Consider the following 23,026-nt stretch of genomic DNA (forward strand, 5'->3'; position numbering starts at 1 on the left):
ATAAAGATTCTTCGAACTGATAATGGTACTGAATATGTTAATAATGCCTTTCATTCTTACTTAAGATCATTTGGTATTAAACATCAGCTTACCATTCCTTATACACCACAACAAAATGGTGTAGCAGAAAGGAAGAATAGAACTATTGTGAAAATGGTTAGATGCATGTTACATGCAAAAAATGTTACATGTCTTGTGCCACTTATATTCTTAATAGAAATCCTACTAAGGCTTTGAGGGATATAACTCCTGAAGAAGCTTGGTCAAATAGAAAGCCCAATTTACAACACTTAAAGATATTTGGATCTGTTGCTTATGTTCATACACCCAAACAAAAAAGGCATAAATTAGATGCTAAATCTTCTCCATTTATATTTGTTGGGTATGATGAAAATAATAAAGGTTATAGAGTCTATAATCCTCTTACTAACAAAGTTCAAATTGCAAGAGATATTTGTATTGCAGAAAATGAAGTACATGGTTGTTCCAAGGTTCAAGATGATGAATTTAGTGGAAGTAATATTGTAGTAGTGGAGGAGCAACCTCCTTCTCTAAACCCTACACCTTCTCTAAACTCTACTCCTCAAGTATCTTCTTTTATTCCTCCTATTTCTTCTAATTCTAGTAATGATGTTGATACTAATGATGCATTTATAGATCATGACTCTTCTTCTAGTGATGAATCTATTACTAATAAGAGAAGACCTAAATGGGTTCAAGGTTTACTTAATGAAAGAGATGATTATCTTACTAGATTTGGTGAACTTAAACCTAGGAGAATTAATTATTGTAATTATAGTTTGATGACTTCTCTCATGAACTCTAATGATCCTCAAACTTTTGAACAAGCTAAGATTCAACCTCATTGGCAAAAAGCTATGCAAGAGGAATATGATACTTTAATCTCTAATGAAACTTGGGATTTAGTCTCTTTGCCTCATGGTAAGAATTTAGTTTCATGCAAGTGGTTATATAAAACCAAACTCAATGCAAATAATGAAATTAGTATGTTTAAAGCTAGACTAGTAGCTAGCGGATTTTCCCAAATTGAAGGTTTAGATTACAATGAAACTTTTGCACCAGTTGCTAAAATGCCTACTATAAAAATTGTGCTTTCTTTAGCTTCAAAAATGAATTGGCCTATTCATCAAATGGATGTTAAAAGTGCCTTTTTAAATGGTGATTTACATGAAGAAATTTATATGGCTCAACCACCAGGTTTTATTAAAGAAGGTAATGAGCATTTAGTATGTAAACTAAAAAAATCTATTTATGGTTTAAAGCAATCTCCAAGAGAGTGGTATTCCAAAATTAATGCCTTTTTTATTTCTCAAGGTTTTGATAGAAGTAAAAATGATCCTAACTTATACATTAAACATATTCAAGATGATATTATCATTATTATTCTATATGTTGATGATTTGATTCTTACTTCAAGTTCTAACACCTTGATTTCTGATATTAAGTTTCAACTCAATCAAAAATTTCAAATGACTGATTTAGGAATTTTACATTACTTTTTAGGAATGCAAATATGGAAAACACCTAAGGGCATTTTTCTTTCTCAAAGAAAGTATGCTCAAGATCTTTTGGATAGGTTTCAAATGAATGATTCTAAACATGTTTCTATTCCATGTGAATTAGGAACTAAGTTAATGGTTGATACAAACACTCCTTTTGTTGATGCTAACTCTTATAGACAACTTGTAGGAAGTTTAAATTATCTCACTCTTACTAGACCCGATATTGCATATAGTGTTGGTTTAGTTTCAAGATTTATGTCCAAACCTCAACAAACAGACTTTAAAGTCGCTAAAAGAATATTAAGATATATCAAAGGAACTCTTAATCTAGCTTTATTTTATGATGCCAGTTCTACTTTTACTTTACAAAGATTTACTGATTCTGATTTAGGTGGAGATCCCAACGATGGGAAATCTACTTGTGGTTATTGTTTCTTTGTTGGTTCAGGTGCTATATCTTGGAAAAGTAAGAAAGACACCTCTGTTTCTCTATGTTCTATCGAAGCTGAATATAAAAGTTGTACTTATGCATCTAAAGAAGCTCTATGGCTTAGAAGAATTCTTGAAGATTTGGGTCTACCTCAACAAGAACCTACACCTTTGTATTGTGACAATCAAAGTGCAATAGCCTTGGCAAAGAATCCTATCTACCATGCAAAGTCAAAGCATATTTCTCTCCACCACCACTTCATTAGAGAACACATTGAAGAAAAGAAAGTGTCCCTCATCTATTGCAAGGGTGAAGATCAAGTTGCTGATAATTTGACAAAACCTCTTTCTAGAGAGACATTTGAATTTCATCGTAAGAACTTGGGTTTGATACCCTTTGATGTAATCTCCCCAAGTAAAGATTAAAGGGGGGTGTTAGAATTAATAATCTTTCCTTGGTTGTATTTATTTATTTATTGGGATAAACCAAGGTATCCCTTATGTATTATTTATCTGTTTTCTAGTCCACATGTAAAAGACATATCATTCTTGTCCTATTGTCCACTTGTGAGGACAACTCTTTTTTATATTTCCTTTAATAAGGAAAATAGATATTCCTCCTTAAGAGGAAATTGACACTTTGCACACACCTTTTATGAATGTGGCATTCATAGAAATGGGAGTTACACATGCAAAGACATGCAACTCCTTTCTCATCTCTTTAAAAGAGGTGCTTCTCTCTCTCATTTTCATCTAGTCTCCATTATTCACATCAAGTTTTTGATGCTATTGTAAATGAGCTATTTTGCTGCATTTCTTCTCTCTCTCTCTCTCTCTCTCTCTCTCTCTCTCTCTCTCTCTCTCTCTCTCTCTCTCTCTCTCTCTCTCTCTCTCTCATTCTTAGGCTTTTGCCTCATTCATAATACTCACAAGGGGTTTTCTTTGCTTTCCCCTTATTAAATCCTTGTCTCTTGTGTTGCTTCCTCTTTGGTATTGCTCCATTGATCTTATATCATTTGTATGGTAAAACTCTTCTTGCTCTCTTGGATTAAATCTATTATTTCATGCTATTTCATTTTATTATATTTTATCATTTCAATCACTTTTTCTAACAGCTATTATGAAAAATATTGGAATGAAGTATGAAGCAATACATGCTTGTCCCAATGATCATATTATATATTATAAAGAAATTGAATTTGCAACAAAATGCCCTATATGGCATACAAGTAGATATTTAATAGATCGACTAACAAAAAAGGTGCCTCAAAAGGTTCTCAATTACATCCCCGTTATTCCACGGATGCGACAATTATTCAGGTGTAGTAACTTGGCTCAATTTATGGATTATCATGCACACAATAGAAGTTGAGATGGCATTATTTGAATCCCTACAGATGGTTCAACATTTATTCACATAGAGGAAAAGTGGCAACACTTCAAAGAAGAACCTTGTAATCTCAGGCTTTCATTGGCAGCGAACGATGTCAATCCATTTGGAGAGATGAGATCTGTTTACTCGGTGTGGCCTATTTTTGTTATCAACAATAACATTCCTTCGTGGATGTCAATAAAGAGGGAGCACATTATGTTGGAAATGATTGTTCTAGGTATCTTATCATTTGATAGTTATTAATTTACATGTACTTACAAATCTTGCAATAAAACAGTCACAATAATTATGTAATGTTACTATTGATTCAAGTAGGTAAATATCAAGTAAAAGATATGAATGTATATATTGAGCCTCTTATCAACGAGTTGGTGGAGTTATGGAATGGTGTCAATATGTATGACGTGTCTAGACCAATAAGACAAAGACAATTTTAATTCCATGCAATACTTGCATGAACAATACATGATGCCCCAGGGCTAACACATTTTTGTGGTATGTTATAGTGAATTAAAGTTGCGCACGATAATTCTAATTATAAAAATCAACATATTTAATAATCCAATTATATCATTATATTGTAGGTCTTCAAACAAAGGAAAAATTTGCATGTCCAGTTTGTGGTCCAAAGATGAAATCTCGTCATTCAAAAAGCTTAAGAAAGGAGGTGTTTGATGAGTGTAGACACTTCCTTCACAGGAATCATAAGTATCGAAGTATAGAAAAACACTTTTTCAATGGGAAAGAAGAGACTACATCAAAGCCATGAAGAATGACACCTCGCCTATGTAAGTTGGAATATAATAGAATTAATTGTCGAGGTAATGTCGTTCCACCTAATGGTTTATCTTTGTAATTTATATATTTCTATTGTGATTTTTGTTTACTAATTATGTAATTAATGATCGTGAAGGTCATCAAGGCAGTACTGAAAACCTTCCAAAGGGACTAAAAAACTATCCCATACAATTTAGTAGGTTGCCCTACTACGAGCACTTACAAATTGTGCATTTGTTTGATACTATGCATACTGGAAAGAATATAATAGAGACATTATGGAAAATATTGGACGAAAGCCGTGACAAAGAAATAATTGTCAAAATTTGTAATGACCTTCATGAATCCAATCATGCATTGAAGAATTTCATTCACTCAAATAGAAACAGAGATCAGATTAATATAAGTGCCCTTCCTTGGTTATTAACAGAGCAGCAAAGTGATGCCATAAAATAAGTCATACGAAAAATTTGATTTCCCATAGGATTTGCTATGAACATAAACAATCTCATATCAAAAAATAGTGAATTTGGGCCAGGGCTCAAAATGTATGATTGGCATACTTTCATCAAGGTAAGTTATGTTCTTCTATATTTACAATATATTCATGAATTATGTGTACTGTTTGTTATGTTATGTTAGAAAATAATGAAATGATTGGTTTATAATTATTGCAGTACGTGCTTCCTCTATCTCTTCTAGAGCACTTCAACAATAACATCAAACAAGTGATATACGATCTTGAAAATTACATGAGGTAAGCAGTAATATCTATTCAATTTGTTGTATCTATTTATTATATTCGTGATTTGTTTTTCTTGGTATGTAATCTATTGCATATTATTTTGTAAAGTCTCATATCTATATATTTTTTGTGACTTGAATCTCTTAATGCAGGTGGTTGTCAACTAAAGAAATCCATAAAGAAGATATAAACTATTGGAAGAGAAGAATTCCTTATTTTCTGTGTGAAATGAAAAAGTGTCTACCTCCAACTTTTTTCAATGCATAGGAACACTATCTCATACACCTAGTTGAGGAGATTTAATTGTGTGGACTTGTACACACTAGGTCAATGTGGATGGTTGAGAGGCATTTGAAATCTTTGAAGGCTTTGGTTTGACAAAGAGCACATCCTGAGGGTTCTATGGTAGAGGGATATATGGTATACCAGACTATGGTGTACATTACTGAATATCTTCCTAAGTTTGCATCAAATATCTCGAGTCTTTTAAAAAATTAGAAGGGGAGTACTTGATGGGGAAAGGTACATTGAGGAAAGTGAGAGGTAATAAATTATAATATGTTATTGTAATAAATTATTTCTTAATTTTTTGTATAGGTGCTCGAGAGTGGGGTGCACTACATTTTAATATTGCAAACAATCTTGATTGGATGATGGTATGGATTGAATGATGTCAACATTCTGGTTGCACATTAACATGGGAAGGTGTATCTTCATTGGTTAAAGAAGCTCAACATAATGGAGATTCCAATGTTACACAAAGGGAAATAGATTTAGCATGTGGTTCAAGAGATTTCTAGGCATGTAGAAATTTATTAATCACCCGTATGTTTGTCAACTCACGATACAATAATTTTGACATGTTTCACATATTATTGCAGGTTAAACACCACAAGGCTATGTTCTGTAATGGTTAGAAATTTGCGTCAAAGTGTTGGATGACACGAAAAAAACTTGTGATTCAGGAATAACTACAATCTTTCAAGTGACTAATATTTCATGTAGAAACAACTTACATCCTTGAGAGTCTGAAAATTGATACTATGGCATTTTGGATGATATATTTGAGAGTGAATTCAGTTCCTTCAAATTAGTACTCTTCATTGTCAAATGGTACAGGCTACGGCTTAATCCAAATGATCCTAATAGAACTGTTATTGAACCTGATAATGGATTTACAATGGTTAATACAAAGTCATTTGAGCCAGTTGGGGATGAGCCCTATGTTCTTCCAAGCCAATGTGAGCAAGTATTTTACTCAGAGGTTCCACATAAATTGGGTTGGTCATTTTTTGTTAGACATGAACCGAGAGGAAGGCCAATAAAGTATAATGTGAGGGAAGAAGAAGATATCAAAGAAGTAGAAGATGATGTAGATGGTGATCATGATCGATAGTTATTGGATGATGTTCCTGACACAAATTTTCATGAAGAAGAAGAAGATGATCATGATGATGCTGCTACTGATGATGATGATGAAGATGATGTTGATGTTGATGATGACAACAACGACGACAATGATGATGGTGAGGATGATGATGATGATGACGAGGATGATGATGATGATGATGATGATGATGATAGAATTTAGAGGTATGCCATCAATCCTTAATCTATTTAATATTCATTTCTTGATAGAAATATATTTGTCTTATATATATGGTTACATAGTTTATTCATTATCTATTTAAAAGCTACAAGTTTCAACTACAAATAGAATACTGCTAATCTAAATTAACGATTAATCTAAATTAATTAAATAAAACTATTTAAAACACATATTGATGCGTGAATGTATTGAGCCTTATTTTCTTTTAGGTCAAAAGCATTTGTAAGTGTTTAGTTTAGAAAAGAGAATTCATTAAATATCTATAAAAGGGAGTTGTACCTAGAATAAAATTCATGGGGAAAACATAATATAAGTCCTTACCCAATTTGTTGGTTAATAATTCTACCTCTGTAGGTGATGCAGAGATCCTAGGTGGACTTGCAATCATTCATAACAAGAGGGACTTCCATAGTGTTCTCACAACACCAACCAAGCATCTTCATAAGATCTCTCTCCTTGATCCAAGCCAACTCCATAACCTATCAGAGTGCACACCAAATCCTTATGCCACCTTAGGTTCTACATCTTTGGAATAATCCCATGAATGTCCCTCAATCCATCCAATGGATTCATCCAAGGAATCTAATCAACAAACTATTAAATGCTCACAATGCCTCAATAGAAGCCACACTTGACTTCACCTTAACTAGGTGTTTCCTCCACCTCCACACACATCAAACAACTTCAAATAGCATGTCCCCAAGGTGACTAAGCCCTCAACTCATCAATTGATACAAAAACCCAATTTTAGCCCTTCACTAGGCCTACTTCCCTAGTAGGCTTATAATGTGAGCCTGATTTAAGTGTTATATTGTGTACCTTCTAATGTTTTTAATTTTTATGTGATGCTTATGATGGATGTGATTATGCTCACAATAATTAAATTACATTTGTAGGAAACTGAACCCCTTTGAGGAGCATCCCGCATAGTCTCATGGATCGATAGGTATAAGTCAATACTCCTTATAGACAGTCTATTTAATACACTTATCAATAGTAAGATTGATGTCTTCTAAGATCTCTCCCATTTTTAGGTACTAGTGAATAGGTATTTTTTAGAAGTGTCTTCCTCGAGTGAGGGAAATATAGGAATAGAAGAGTAAAGTGAACATGCAGTTTATCTAGAACAGAGAGATTAACTAGAGGTCAAAGGACTAGAAGGAAATTCAATAAATGCATGAAATTTTTCCTTGCTCAAGGGGGGTCATTTTCTTATGATGATGAGATGGAAGGCGACATCGAGGTGCCCTTGAGGTACCAACATCTATAGAAACATTGGGTACCCTAGGAACTTCCTCCAATAAACACTAATTTTTGTGTTAACGAGAGGATATATCGCATAGCACCATCATCATTACATGGTTTGAGCCTATTTTTTATGGATTGCATAAAGGTGTCTTACAACAAAGTTTCTGAATTGATGGAGTATGTTGGACCATGTTACGATTACAAAAGTTGGATGCATATTGTTCAATATAAAAAAATTATGCATAGGTATGCCCTCTCAAAAAATTATATACAACAGTAAGACAATAATCAAAGTAAAAGTGTGGCTATATACATTGATGGAAGGCCAAAATCAATAGGGAATATTGCAGGTTTTATAAATAGTACACGACCTGGGTCAACTATAAAGCAATGCAATTGCATATTTGAGGCATACAAGAGAAATCATGTATTCATCTGTGCAATAAAATCAATACGTGCAGGGGAAGAGCTTCTTATTGATTACAATTTGAACCGCATAGATACAAACGAGGCTACTATCATGGGGGTGGTACATACTATTAAACCAACTTCTAATCAATGACTCCAAGATACCATTTAGTCAATAAATTTTTGGCTAACATTTTTATACTTGATCTTTGACACAGGGTCATAATATGGAGCAACTGCTCGGAGGGGATGTTGGCGATGTTCCTGGTTCATCTACACATGAGCAGGAAAAACTCATTGTAATTGTGCAAACTAGATAGAAGCAAAATGTTATTTTTTTAATGTTGTTTTCTTCATTGTTATGGAATAATTTTGATAATAATAATACTATTGTTGTCCCAGAGGGCTAGTGGTTGGAGGGAGGGAAAGGAACCTGCAGTCCCTGATCAGTAGCCCCTCCCTAAGGAGGACCCTTTCTATATTGATTTAGTAGAGACCGATGACCCGATCGGTTCAATTAAATAGTTGCTAAAGAAAATTAGAAAATAAATTATATGTTTGGCAACCATAAAGCCTACTACTCAGGAAATAAAATATAGGAGATCTGAATTGTTGCACACCTCTGAAACCTTAAAAGTAAGTATTAATGAAAATTTTAATTATAACAAGAGTTCAATAATGGATTTTATGTTATGCTCTTTTATGGCATTAATTAAAATATGGATGCATTGTCTTTACAGAGTTTTTTGCGTGATTTTGAGCCCCATTCCCATGATGAGGGTGCTGTAGGTGGTTTAGGTAGATTGCATGTTCCATTCCCCACTTGTGTTTTCCACTAAATCAAGTAGATCGCATGCTCTAACAATTTTATTTTTCAGCTTCAAATCAATTGAATCCTATGATGATGCTGCCTCCATCCAGGAAAACCACAAATCTCTTTCCAACTGCTGAGTCGACAACACGCAGCTTACAAGCATTGACTGTTGCACCATCTACTGGTACACAAATCCCTCTTTTTCTCTCTTATGATAGCAACAAACAATTTTTTTTTTTACAACTTTTTAACATCAATTATCGTTTGTTCTTTTATACTTCATGACAAATGCTTATGAAACTTATGAAACTTTTTACAATAGGAGCTGCAACATCATTTCCTAGATGTTCCTATGTTCCTAGTACGGGAACAATGAAGGATGTCATATTGATCGTCAAAGATGATGAAGGCATTCCATTAAAAGTAGCCAAAGTTCCAAGTACTTTAAAGTTATTATTATTCTATAGTGATATAATAGTAATTTAGTTTTTGATCACTCTTCATCGACTAATGATCCCATGATTTTTTTGTAGGGAATGATGTTTTTTGGAGAAAACTTGGTGATGAGTGTTTGTGAATATTCGGGCCCACCCTGCGTACTTGGTGGAACATCATATCCTAACTAAAACCCCAAACCACTATTTTAATTTCATATCATTGCTAGAATAGTTTTCCTTTTCATCCATTTTTTGAACTATATTAAAGGTAGCTTCACTTCATTTATGAGTCTAACATGTTTTTTTTAACTTAAAAAGTGGAATAACCAAGACAAACCGTTGAAGGATGATTTTATAGAGAGCATGACCCGACTCTTTGGACCTTGTGCATTCGAGAGAAACAAGCTCCTTGAAAAAGCTGGTTTATGTTTGAAGTATATTAGGGACCAGTATAGAAAAAATTTATTGGATAACCCCAAGTACGAGCGTCCGCCCTATGTTCCCGAGGCTGAGTGGCAGGCTCTAATTTTGGATGGAAAGTATAAAGTTGACAAGAAAAATAATATTACACCAGTGGAGAGTACATCAAGGTATGTGATACTGTTGAGAATCTAATTATGTACTAATTAACCTCTAGATTTATACTATCTAACATATTTCAAACTTTTCATAGATTGCCTGACACATCAAAGGCAACAAAGGCAAGACTAGAAAAGCACGAGACACACAAGCTTGGCTTTGGTGATTTTTCAAAACTTCAAGCAAGAGTTGTAAGTATTAGTAAATGAAAAATTGTATCAAATTTTTTATATAATGTGATGGGAAATGCTAGGATAGACTAGCTTGTCTATGCTCCTGATCCTCAACTTGGATCTCAGTGTTCCTCCACACCAATATATGATGTAAATTAACATGCTTTGGAAGCACCAACAAAATCCTTGCACCCTAGAACAACTAAGTAATTCAAATTATCACCCCAATCCTATGTTCTCCACAAGAACCTTCAAGGCTTGATTCAACTTCAAACAAGGAACTAATCTACTGTTACAACTACTCCTTTAACTCATGGACCTAACTCATCACATAAGGCTGCATACTAGTTACTTTTGCCTTGTACCATTCAAGGCCTCATACACCCAACATTGACACCAAGTGTTTTGGACAACTCCAACCCTCTAACATAAATGGAAACCAAAACAAACATCAACACAACCCAAAACAAATCAGGTCTAAGGAAGACTTGTTGTTACAAATCACAAGGCAGATTGCAACACTTGACCTTTATTCTATACACCCAACCAAGAGTGCAATTGGATCCTCTAGGACTCCCAAACACCAAAGACAGTTTAGAACAACTCCAACATGACCAAAATAAGGTGTAACAAGGGTTGGACACCCTGCTAACTATTTACCATTTCTTTTTGATATTTTAACTACCCTCCATTGGTTGATGAAACAATGCAAGTAAAATTCACCATACCATGCAAAAATGGAGGGCTCAGAGTTCAAGAGATGCCTCAGAGAAGAGGATAATAGAATTGGCTTCCAACAAGGCTATAGAGCTGTGGTTGAATGACTACGAGCTAAAATTAGTGTGGAAGGTTCTAATAATGATGCATCTGAGCCATAGGTAAATAAGCTAAATGAAATTTATTTCAAATTGAATACTTTACAAATTAGTCTATTTGATGTTAAGTTCCAATATAAAGTGAGTATATCTGTTTTAAGCAAGCAATGATAACAATGCATAGGATGTTGGAATGTAGCCTGATAATCCTTCTACACAATCTGTGGATGCTAAAGGTTTGCATGATGTGCATCCCAGTGGTGGAGGTATACATTTGCTATTAATTTTTTTATATGTAATTGCAATTGGTGTTTGGATTAACATAACATTTTGTATAGCAGCTATAGAGGATCGAGGGGTCGATGTTCATGAGCGTGTTGATGTTGAGTCCAGACAAAATGATGTGGTCAGATCAAGTAAAGAGCACCACAAGTATGTTATTTAAAATAATTAAATACTTGTAACAATTATAATAAATTATTTTTAATTTAACTCTTTTATTTGTTATTGTAGAGGACCCCCCTTTGCAACAACATAGGAATTTGAGATCATCAAGAAAAGAGAACATAACAACTGATGAGGGGGGAATTGATGATGACACTAATGCTCCTCTTAGAGCTTACACAGAAAAAAGAAATAGAAAGAAGAAAAAGAAATGATTGTCATCTACATACCTTAATTGATAATGACTGAATTTTATGTCTCAATGAATTTAATTATGTGCTAATGAATGTTCATGAATTATGTGTTAATGCAAAATATTGATGAATGTTGCATGTTAACGAATCTAATGTGTTAATGAATGTTATCATGTGATATTGATTGAATGTTACATTTTATTAATGGTTGAAAGAATGAACGAATGTTAGATGTTAATGGGGAATGTAGAGTGATGTTAGGGGGAGGGGGGTGGGGCCAAATGAGCTTCCACCTTCATGTGGTTGGCCTTGTTTAGTAGAGAATATTAAACTATTCTCAAAACAAAGTGAAGCTCAATAAGATACTAAATATTTCTCTACTTTGTCCTATGTTTAGAACTATAACACTGTGTCTTGCTAAGGCCCCTTTCAAGTGGAAGGACACGAGCATCTTTTACAGTGGAGAATGTAACCAGGAGCACCAAATTAAGACTCGCACATGTCAAATATAATACATTCAAATAAGCTACTATGCTTGTAACCCTATTTTCTAGCAAGAGCTTCACTTTAGAAGAAAATAATGGATCTCCTTAGCTCTGCTTCTGTGTGGAAAAGATTTTAGGGTTTACTCCCTCAACTTTTTGAATTCATAATGTGACAAATGTTGGCTAGAATAGTTATAATTTTGTGAAAGCTGCTTTGAAAATAAGTTCGGTGTAGAACTGAAAATAGTTTTTTTCATAGGACACAGAAGCTGTGAAAGGCTAGTTTAATAGACAATGGGAAACAAAGACAAATTATCATGATAGAGGAATGGTTAAGGAATGATGGATTGTTGGATCCTTCAATATATAAGTGTCTCCTTCATTAGTGTGCAATTCACTTGTTTTCTTTTAGAAAGTTAAGATAGCCATAATAGTAGATTTTGTAGTTAGTTTTACCTAGAGGAGGAATACTCATGTCAAATGAGGCACAATAGCTTGGCACTTAAGTGTGTGTGATATTGATTTTTTGTTGTTTTAATCTTTCTCAAACTGATTCCTGGCTCCATTAAAATTTAATATTGACAACACTTAAATAAAAAATTTGTCAAATGATAGCTACAACCTATGGTTATTGTTTTGTGAAAGAAACTTTTAAATAGACATTCCCTTGAATTTAGTTCAACCTGACTTTCATAAAATCAAAATCAATTTGGACATACAAGCTTCTCGTCTACCATTTCACTAACTAACCAAACTAAAACAAAGCTATTTATTGTTATTCTTTTGTGTAAGATTAGGAACTCTTTTTTTAAGGTACCCTGATTACAAAACTTGTTCAATGATAGCTAAAAAAGGGGTTCATGAGATTCTGAAACCTTCTTTTAAAAAAAAATTTAGCAGAGAAGCTTAAACTGTTGAACTTCAACATATCAGTATTGAATTATTACAAATGAATAATTAGTTTAAATATGACACAAATCAGTTCATGACATTCTATGTCCCATCACCAATTTTTTTTGGATTCATAACCCGTATGTCCATTATTTGCCTTAGTTTGTGGGTGCATAAAAGTGACATCTCCAGTCACAGATCTAATCCCTAAACATGTAAAACTAAATTTCACAGATCCAATCTCTAATCTCTAAAATTTTAAAATTTAATAAAATTCATATTTCGACTTGTTTATTATTTGACAAGTTGTTCCTAGAATCATGATTGTAACTTAGTTTCATCACAATGATCCTTATGAACTTACATGTACATTCACTAACAAGTAACTCTAGATGAAACTTTAAGTTTATTTATCACATTTTGACATTCTCACCAAAATTTGAACTACATTATCTCATGATTGTTGTAGAGTACCACTGCTCACATGTGAAATAGGCATCTAGATTACTGAACCCTTCTTAAAATTAGTTTCATTGAATTAATATATGTTATGCTATCACTAGGTGTGTAATTTGAGCACGTGAATAATGTCATATCTATCTACGTGTTTTTCCTAACAAAATTCTGAAATATAATTTCTATAAGTTTTTAAAATTAGAGTAGATGAATTATTCTATAGGAAAAGGTGTTGCATTTAGGCAGTTATTGATAGGTTTGGACATGAACAATTTTCTATTTCTAGTAGATTATAATGATGATAATATTGGATTTTTTTTCCATGTTTAATTTTTCTCGTGATTCTTGAACTTTCAGGTTGTTGCTTCACAAGATTGGCCTAAACTTATAAAGGATGCAGGTTTGTTCTATGTATGCTCAAGCACATCGGAAAGAATTGACTCAAGAGATAGAAATTTCATGTGAGAGGCACTGTATCTGGGGCATGATGAAGTATGTGTTGTCTTGCTTATCCATCCCTTGAAGGTTTTGACACAGCCTAAACATTTATTCTATATATAAATCGATTATAACATCTCAATATGTAATAATAGATAATATAAATATTTCCAAACTTCTAAGATGTATAAAATGTTAAATTAGTATGAAATAATTGTTTAGAGTAGGTTACTATTTGTTAGTCTTTTGTGTTGTTTAAAATACTTCTATTGCATTGAATAAATGATGTGTGGGAGGAAGAGTAGAGGGAAGACAAATATGAGTCTTTTAACCTATGAATTACGATTATAGAAGACTTTACAGTCTCCTTTCTTCTTGAGCATAGTAATAAAAAGTAAAAAAAACGTGTAATATGGGGTGGTTGCTGGGGGATTTTAATTTCCTTCTTGAACCAACCAACCAACAAAAGTTTCTTATAGGAAGGTACAATTATTTAAAGCAGGTTAATAGATTTTATTACTTCAAAACTTGTAAATGCTCTAGAGAATTGTTAGATGCACTACATGAAAACAACATAGCCATAGAGTAAGATTTTCATACCAATTGTATATAGAAGCTATAAAATTAAAAGCAAAGATGAATGATGTATAGAATTTTACAATTTTTATAGTTTAATTTCCCTTTCTAAGCATGATAAAAATATCGTTAGTATTCTAATTTAAAAAAATCCAAAATAATATAGTTATTTGTTTTCACTCCAAGATTTTCTAAGAAAACTAATTATTTTATCTAACTGCCTTTCAGCTTGCATAAACAACTGCAAGATTATTATTTTATTGTAACTCTAATTTCTTACGATACTATCCTTATCTATTTGGAAACATTTTAGGTAAAAATCGCTTCCTTGGCTTCGGTTTTTAATGAATATGCTCTAAAGAGCCAATTTGAGACAAGCATCTACCTTCAGGTGAGTAATTTGTAGTGATCTACTGATATCCTAGAGATCATTACTGGTCTAATATAGGTTTGTCACTCGGGCATGCTTAGTAGAAATGAGGATTTTCTATTACTCATAAAACCTAGTAAGCATATGATAGTATTTTCTATGATATTTATATTGAGTAGAAATTGTGTCCTTACTATTTGTGAAGTGCTAAAATGTTTTTCAACAAACATGATTGGTTTCACCTTGAAAGCTTTAGTTTCCCCCAATAGGTTGGCTATCTAACACTTGAGGCATTTGTTCAATTCTTGGACGAGTTTCAGGAGGAGAAACCTAGGGATTCAGTCCTGGAAAAAAATGAACATGAGATTGGATGGCTTGAAGCTGGGAAGCCTTTCTATCCAACAATGTTTGATCTCGTACTTCAGATTTTTACTCATGACCAACCACTTAGTTGTCTGGGAAGACCCAGGTATGTAATTGCATTGTATTAGATATGGTTTACATTTTTGTCGAGATTCTATTACTAAAAAAATGTTGTGCAGTCTATAACTTCTAATTGTATGGTGTTTTAACATAATTTTTGTTTTAATTTGATTTAGTTAGATTGAAAAATGTCTACACAGTTACTGCTAGAAGCTCTTTCAATTTTCACCTGATGGAATGTAGAAATCTCATGTCTTCAAACATTTAATAGAATATGTATATGAATTTTTCTCACTTTCTTTTATTGCAGGTAAATTATTCAACTAATTTTTTGGGATTGACATTTGAACTTCCATTTTCAGAGGTTAGAAAGTTAGGCTTAGAAACTCAAGTTATGCTGAACCATGCCTGGACATCAATGTTTGGTTCAAATCATAATAAATCTACATAGGAATCTCAATCTAAGAGAAGCTCTAAGGTATTCTTTTGGTCAATAAATAAGTTTTGTTCTTGAATTGTGTTCATCATTGAGGTTGTAGTGAGATTTGAAACGATCTATTGTTTTAAGTTCTTTCTATCAAGCTTTTGAGTTTTCTCTCCAATTCATGCCTTTTTGGATTTATTCTCATAGCTAATAATTGAAAATCAATTTTTCACCATTGCATGACTGGCTTCTACCTCTCAGTTATGACTTATTGTCATGTAGTACATGCTTCTATGATGAAATGGTACAAGTGAATTCATGTTTTCCATGGTGTTATATATACCATTTTCCAAGTTATTTTTGTTTGAGAAGTATCAAAATGAAATAGATTAGTTTCATAGATATGCTCTTTGATATTTGGTTATTGCTCATTATGACTATATATTGGATCAACGTTTCAACACCTAAGTGATCAGATATGGTTTCTACATTGGTGTTCCAAGTGTGCACTGTCAAACTACATTGCCTATTGAATTTCTTTATTGTTTTTTTTCTTGTACAATAACTTGTTTATTGTTGTTGCATATTACAACTAGGCAATCTATAAATCTAGTGTCATTTTCTGTACAAACTAAAAACAATGGATGTGGATGGTGACATTGAAGAAAATCTGTTTGACAAAGAATTGAATGATGACCAAGCAATTGTATGTGTAGAGAATTTGACCCGATAGACTCCAAATACGAATGAGAAAAAAGTTGTTGTAGTACTTATCCTTCTTGTGTGCCACTATCATGCAAGGGTTCATTAAGAAAGAAAGGGATAATCTAAAAATAACACCATATCAAGCTGAAAATAGTTTGATAGTTGACTTCAACCAAACACGAGACCCATTGATAAACACACTTGCCCAGATTATTTGCTGATGACTGGTTGATCCTAGAAGTCAAGAGAAAAGCCATGCACAAATCTGCTATAGATTCTAGAATAAAATTCATCCACAAAAAGCCAAAAAAGAAATGTCATGAATGAAGGGAAGATGTGTTAGTCAATGCCCAAAGCTCTCAAAAAACAAGGCAATGATGGGAATCCCATTTTGTATGATTTATAGTAAGAAAAGCTGCATGTCTAAGGAAAAGGAGTATAACCAATGTGATGCACCTGGAGGAAGACATGAAACTTTTAGCTTGAGAAGTTATTTCCTTAGAGAGTTGACATATCTCTTGACTTGGCTTCATGTATAGAGTTGTTTCTTGAGACGATCCCATGCTCTTGGGAGGTTTGTGCACCATTGTCTCTTAGGATCAATGATGGTCGAATTAGTTTGAGTCACCTTTCACGTTACTACAATAGTATATGCCCTCCCCCAACATCATTCATCTTTGCTTTTAATTGGTGGTGTTGAATGCCTTTGCTAAAAGGCCTTGATGGAGTACCCTCACCTTGGTTATGTTTTTTTTTCCTATAGGTCAAGTGCCTAGAGGTCCTTGTTCTCATCTGTTAGGGTAGTCCCTTGCTCTCCTTTGTCTGGAGAGAGTAAATGTTTTTAAATGATGTTAACTTCCTTAGAGATGTTTAGGGGGCTAGAGGAATGTCTGGGTTTTAGTTTCAATGACTTTTCTATTTGAAGACATTGAATGTTAGTGGAAATATCATATTATTAAGAGATAACATTTTCTCTTTTGATCTTATTAACTTTGTGAAGAATGCATCTGGAGTGAATCCATTTTGGGTATTCTCTATTATGAATCTCTAATAAATTTATGACTAAATAATAGTTTTATAGACATGTTGTTTCATGTCAAGTATAAATTTTTATCATTGTGAATTGGATTTTAACTCACTTATTTGAGACTTATAGACTCTTATCATTATTGATAACTATGTGTTTTCTTTAATCACTAGTTTCTTATTATTGGGGACCACTCCCTTTATATTATAAGATTATAAAATTTACGACAGATGAGGAAAGATTCTCATATACAATAGTAGTTCATAGGTGGAAAACATACTCAAAAAGCTTATTAGTAATAAGGAGATGGCATCATGATACCTTATAAATTTTTTTAATATTTGTCTATGCAGGTTCACCAATTTCAAAATGAAGCTACAACGAAGGACCTAAAAATTGTTTTGTTTCAAGTTTCCCAAGGCCTAGACAACACAAGGTAGATTGAGGGGAGATGTTAGCCATTAGTCATGAACATGAGGCAAGTTCATTTTAATCTCAAAATGTTTGATCAACACCTTCTATCCCTACACTTTTTAATAACAATACCTTACTTGATTCTTATCGTTGATTGTCTTCTGGAAGACATTATCTACCCCAAGACATAATTGATTTGTATGCTATTACTTAGTAAACCATCATGCATCTCCATTTTGAAGAAATCTACAACAAATGCTTTGGGATTTCTATTTATTTATTTGTGTACTGTAAAGGCTCATTGTTTTTTAGCATGATACATTAATGAGTTAATCATTTTTGTAAATGCTCATTTATTCTTAGCACAATACTTTACTGAGTAAATCCTGGGGTTTTATGCCATCTCTATTTTAATGGCATATTTGGTGACATTGTCATAATATATGACTTTGTTGATCACCATTAATATTAACTATAAACATGGTTGACTGTCATTCAAGGCAGTGCACTTACATAGTTCATCAAAGAATAATCTCTTGCAATTGCCAATGGTATTATTAATCAGTGGTAACACCTCCATTGTACTGTCATGTTGCTTTATACAACACAATTTCCTTTCATGAGATATCAATAATATTCATTAAATTAATGTTTCTTTTATTGCTGATGACTTCTTTTGATTTGGGATTGCTCAATGAGTGCATTAACTCCTATAGCTGCATGTTACCACTACAATAGCATGCTGCCCTAGTGCTATCATCATTGATGCATCAATGACTTCATTGTATTTCATAAGCTTATTGCTATAGTATTTCCTTAACATATTTCTCAAACTTATATTTAAATTTATCATTGTGACTCAAGTAACATTGGTTTGGGTTTATCACAACATACTCGTACCCCTTTGCCTTTTTAAAACAACATGCCTACTTGCTTGCCATGACCATTATTTTCAGACATTATCTCTACTATGTTGTTAGTGTCGATGGTTAGATTATTTTTTCTATAGCACATGACTGCATATGTATTTTAGTTTGATGTTCAATGCCACTATTTGTTGATGGTTCCATGGTCACTGCATCTTTTGCATATTTTCACTGACAGTCATAATTGTACTCTCTTTATTATGAGTTGTAACGTTGATGTCTTATTCCCATAATTATTAGTTAGTCTTCATTGTTTTAGAGTTGTAAAAGTGATGAGCTATTCTTCATTGTTTTAGAGTTTCAAAGTCCACTATTTTAATGAACTATACTCTATGTCCTTTGTGGCCTTGTACTCCTATTATAGTAGCATACCTTTGTCCAAAAGAGAATCAATTTTCCCATTTATATTTTGTTCAATTTTTCTTTGCAAGTTATTGTTTTCTTTGTGGAGATTGAGTTGGGATATATTAGTGAAATCAAAGGCTCAAGCAAGAAACTCAAGTAATATGTAGAAAATCAAAAGCTTTAGTGACATCCAATTGTTGATGGAGAAAATGAAGCACATGTAGGAATAAAGAGGATTAACCTTACCAAGAACAATAGATGAATCATCTACGGATGTGTTCGGAACAAGTGATTGTTTTGAGGAAAAATTATCTCCATTTAAGGATGTTAATATGAGTGTCAAAGCTACAATCCAACATATCCCAAGAACTAGAAAGACTACTTAGACCTCTATAAGGAGTTCTCAACCTGTAGGGAGAAGGTAAACATAGTACATATTCCTACACTATCAATAAGCTTCTAAACTAGATGCATCTTAATAGAGCATGTCCTACTTAGAATTATTTTTCTTAATATGTTGGTTTGTTTAAACTTTACAAGTGGTATAATTTTATTTCTACTAATCCCCCCAAATTGCTTTACTAATCCCTCCCAGGCCTCATTCTTATTTGATCTAGTTGTTGATGGTATCTAGGAGTCAACCCTCTCTCCATACCCCACCGCACCTCCTCCCCCCTTGGCTACGCTAGTCAAAAATCATGTCCTATTAATCTTTGGTTCGACGCTGGGTGTAAGTCTTTCCATCACTCCTTGCATGCATCTTTTTCTGCCCATTCCCCCTTGTGCACTCAGATGGGCTCTTGATATCATCACCTTATTTGTCACAAGAAGTGATTATTTGTGGCTTAACAGTGCAGATCCATTTGTGACATGCTTGCCCACAATCCAAAATCCTTCTAGCACACTTTGTTCTTTCACCATCCTCTCCTACCTTCCACCCTTGATTGGCATTCCTTGGTTTCCCATGCCTTTACTCTCTATGATAACCCTAGTCAATGACCCACTCATCTTACCTCCCCCACCCATTGCCATCTTTTCACTCCATCTATAGTTTGTGAGGCCGTCAGAGTTATGAGATGTAGTAGAGCTGCTGACAAGGATAGTTTTTAGGAAAAGTTTTTAAAGATTGGTATTCTGATTATGTGCCCCATCCTCCTAGTGCTCTTCAATAGGGTGGTGTGTACTGGTTTCCATGCTTCTTGGTCGAGGCACGTGATTTACCCGATTCACAAATCTGGGCTGGCATCAGACCTCGACAGCTATAGGACCATCATGATCAAGCATACCTTTGCCAAGCTTTATGCCACAGTTCTGAACATTATTCTTACTCGACAACTTGACAAGTGATAGTGCTGTGCTAGAGGACATATGGGATTCCATGCAAATTATTAGACTACGGATCACATTTTAACTTTGCGAGCTATTGAGGAGGCTCGACATTGTACTGCAAAAGTCTACTATTATTTCATAGAATTTTGCAAGGGCTTTGACTCAAAGCCTCAGGGGGCTCTCTTTTAGAGACTTAAAGACATTAGTACTCTAGATATACTAGTGATAGTGATTATGAGACTCTACGAGACAATGTTTGGTAGATTTAGGACTCTGGAGGGATTTTTAGATCTAATTCACAACACCATTAGGGTGAAGTAGGACTACTCTCTCTCCCCTATGTTATTGGGCATCTATATTGATGAGCTTGAGGTCTCCCTCTATGAGGCTTCACTCCCCAAGGATGGCTTCTACTTGCATTGGGTTCTGATCTTCATTCTCCTATTTGTAGATGATGTGGTCCTTTTGGCCTCTTCTCAGGAGGGGCTCCAGAGGCTTATTGATGAAGTAGCCTCATTTTGCGACCAATGCTAGTTGGTGGTGAACCTTAGCAAGACTCAGGTTATGATCTTCATTTGTTTAAAGACCTTGCATCTTCACTTCAACTTCCTAGGTCAACAAATTGAGATTGTCTCCTTGTACACTTATCTTGGGTCAATTTCTCCTCATACAAATAACTCCACTTTTTGTCTTATGTTATCAATCTTGCACTCCAACTCTTCTTGTAATGTGTTTTTAGTGCCTTCTTTCTCAATTCAATCTAGCCTAGCAATCCTTGCCTATATGAAAGAATAACTATATTGACAACTGATTAATAGGGGTGTTCAATATGGGTAGGTATCGATAACTAAATATAACCAAGGACATTTTTTTTTGGTTTTTTTACTTTATTTCTATCGCAATTGTGACACACACTGCTCGAATTACGACAACATTTCTATAGCTGTGACGACAACTGCCATCAAAAATCTTGTGGCTAACATCGCAATTCTAACATCCTCCACAAGAATTGCAATGGCATTGTTGTAGCTATGAAGGCAACTACCGTAGCAATTCTTGTGGTGGACATGAAAATTGCGACATCGGCCACAAGATTTGTGACGGTGTTGATGCCACAATAAAGTGGTCAAATATCATAATTTCTAGGGTTTTTGTGGCAATTGCAATGTCAGCCACCAGAATTGTGATGATGTTGATGTCACAATAAAGTGGTGGCATAGCGATGGATAGGTGTCATAATTGCGATGATATAGGATAGACATCATAATTTGTGACTAAAAAACAATGACATCTATTACTGTCATAGTGGTGACACATTTTTTTCATAATTGTGACACATAGCCATCACAAATCGATGCCAAATGTATTAGTGCCATGAACCATCATAGAGCTGATTCTTTCAATGTTGTTGGAAATAATTTACGCTTATGGGCATCAATTTTGTAGTCAAAACTATTACAAAGTATGTCAAATTCAAACAAGAAAGTATCAGGGTCTTTAGTTGCAAGGCCATAGAACTTTGGAAGGGAAACTACAAGTATATTCTTGAGATTATAAGTATTTACAAGGCTTGGGAGAGGAAATGGAAAATTAGGTTGTGCCATGGCTGGAGGTATTAGATTATGAGGTTGTTGCTGAAAATGGACATTGGGTACTAGATGATTAACAACTAGTGGATTCAGAGCAATGTTATCAAGAAAATTGGCCAATACATTAGTAAAAGTTTGAAGACCACTTGTATCTATTGGTTCAACTCTTGATGATGATGCTGTGGGAAAAATAGGGCTTGTGTCTTCAAAAGGTAACTCAACTTCTTCTTCTTCAATTTCTTCTCTTAGATTAACAGACTCCCATGGAAGAAATTTTCCATATTCATCTCGTCATCTTCCTCTTCAATGCATGCAATTAAACTTTTCACACTAGTGAAAGAAGCTTCAAAACTAGAAATTTCTAAAAAAAACTTTATCTAAGAACTATGACTCAAAAATGCTCCTAGCTTGACACCATCCTCGACAACAACACCAAAAATGGTCTGCGTCACAATAGGTGTATCATAGTCATGCTCTGGGCCATGCTTAGGAATAATATAGTCAAACTATGGACTATTTTTCCCACTCTGAGGTGCATTTAATCTTGTTAACCCTGGGACATATACTTGAAATGGTCAGCATAGTATGTGCACTAGGTCTCTTAATGAGTCGCTAAGTATATGTTACAGGAAAGTAAAATGTAAGGAAAAGAACTTACACTATTGTTGTAGGAAACTAACACACTTAACTCTATAAATACTAGAAACACAATGAAAGGCTAACAAATATTCGAACTCAGTTTATCCACTACAACTATTCTCACATATGCTGTAGGAACATTCACAAAGTGCGATGCTATAGAAACTTACAACTTCTACTTACAATACTAAGAATGCTTGGAAATAAATCTATTCTATCCTAATCTAATCCACCTTCCAAGTGGGCCCCCTTGGTCAAATTCAGTAAACTATTAACACAAGATAGAAGCCAAAATCTATTTCATTACATTTCAGAAATTCATTACATAACACAAAACTATAAAAAAATACAACTGTAAAAGTTAACAGTCTGTTCTCATAAACTCTTTCTTCTAACTAGCT

This window comes from Cupressus sempervirens, chromosome 3 (genome assembly GCF_028749045.1).
Source record: "Cupressus sempervirens isolate cs-2001-9-10 chromosome 3, ASM2874904v1, whole genome shotgun sequence".
Classification (NCBI taxonomy): Eukaryota; Viridiplantae; Streptophyta; class Pinopsida; order Cupressales; family Cupressaceae; genus Cupressus; species Cupressus sempervirens.